Source organism: Corapipo altera, unplaced genomic scaffold, assembly GCF_003945725.1.
Source record: "Corapipo altera isolate COAL_440 unplaced genomic scaffold, ASM394572v1 61522, whole genome shotgun sequence".
Taxonomy (NCBI): Eukaryota; Metazoa; Chordata; class Aves; order Passeriformes; family Pipridae; genus Corapipo; species Corapipo altera.
In genome coordinates this window covers 42,986-44,695 of record NW_020885185.1, presented here as the reverse complement: position 1 = coordinate 44,695, position 1,710 = coordinate 42,986, and the positions used below count along the sequence as shown (strand labels likewise).

At 50.3% G+C, this 1,710-nt stretch overlaps 1 pseudogene; it reads left to right on the top strand.

Annotated features, from left to right (window-relative positions):
* The first annotated feature begins 44 nt into the window (after positions 1-44).
* LOC113940113 lies at positions 45-1,213 on the top strand (annotated as a pseudogene).
* The last annotated feature ends 497 nt before the right edge of the window (positions 1,214-1,710 follow it).

Here is a 1,710-nt window from a genome sequence, read left to right as displayed (position 1 = left end):
AGATCCCCCCGCAGGAGGGGCTCCAAAGCCATCCCAGGGTGCTCTGAAAAGGAAAGACCCAACCTGTGCTGGGAAGGCAGCCAGAGCTTGAGGCAGAGCTCTGACCTGGTGGTCCCTGAGCAGCCTCCCAGCAGGGAGAAACCCTTCAGGTGCTTGGAATGTGGGAAGAACTTCAGCAGGAGCACCACCCTCCTCACTCACCAGCACATCCACACTGGGGAACGTCCCTACCCGTGTGGGGAATGTGGGAAGAGCTTCAGGCAAAGCTCCAACCTTATCCAACACCAGCGCATCCACAGTGGGGAATGGCCCTACACGTGTAGGGAATGTGGGAAGGGCTTCAGTGACAGGTCCACTCAAGGCACCCACCAGCGCATCCACACTGGGGAACGTCCCTACAAGTGTGGGGAATGTGGGAAGAGCTTCAACTGCAGCTCCAACCTCCTCACCCACCAGCGCATCCACACTGGAGAACGTCCCTACACGTGTGGGGAATGTGGGAAGAGTTTCAGGCACAGCTCCACCCTCCACTCCCACCAGCACATCCACACTGGGGAACTGCCCTACACGTGTGGGGAATGTGGCAAGAGCTTCAGGAACAACTCACACCTCCATATCCACCAGCGCATCCACACTGGGGAGCGACCCTACACGTGTGGGGAATGTGGGAAGAGCTTCAATGACAGCTCCAATCTTCACGCCCACCATCGCATTCACACGGGGGAACAGCCCTTCACGTGTGGGAAATGTGGGAAGAGGTTTCAGACCAGCTCAGATCTCCTCAGGCATGAGCGGACGCACACGGATGAGAGGCCCTTCCGCTGCACCGACTGCGGGAAGGGCTTCAACCAGAACTCCACCCTCATCAGGCATCGGCGCATCCACACCGGGGAGAGGCCCTACAAGTGTGGGGAGTGTGGGAAGAGCTTCACCCACAGCTCTACCTTGACCAAACACCAACGGACCCACCGGTAAGGGAAGCCCTGTGGGTGCCCTGACTGCGGGAAGAGCTTTGACCGTTGGACTGACAGGCAAAAAAGGTTTCAAAAGGTCTTCACGATTTTGAGTATCTGCACTCCAACATCAATTTATTCTTTTGAATATGTGTAAGTTTAACCTCATTTTAGTCTGAAAGCCAAATTCAGCACTACCCCATTCCCTGATAACCGTGGGCTGATTCTGACAAGTGAGGCAGAAATTACCCACTGCCCAGTAAAAGCCAGTGGGGCTAGCCGGTGGTCCCTGCCCTGGCAGCAAGTTTCCCCAGTCTCATCTCAAAATGACCAGTTACACTGGAACCAGTGCAACAAGCCCCAGTCTGACTTTCACACCTGCCCACGTGTCCTGTTTTCTGCTGCTCTACAGACTTCCTTGTTTAAAAGACAATGAAAAAATTAACAGTTTTTGGGGTTGTTTTGGTTTTGGGCTTGTTGTTTCCTCTCCACATTGTTCTCATTAACCTAATTTCAAATCTATTTCGGTGTTTGAAGATGAATTAAAATTTTGAATGATTTTTAGTTTTAATGCCTTGACCAAAGTATCAAAACATGAAAAATAAAAAAAAACCGCACCACAAAGCTGTCCATTATTGTCACAATCAAACACTCAGAAGTACTAACATAAGCACAGTGAAACCCCCATAAAGAAGATTATTAAAATAATTTTAATATTTACATATTAATATATTTTTAATAACCTTAACATAAGGAA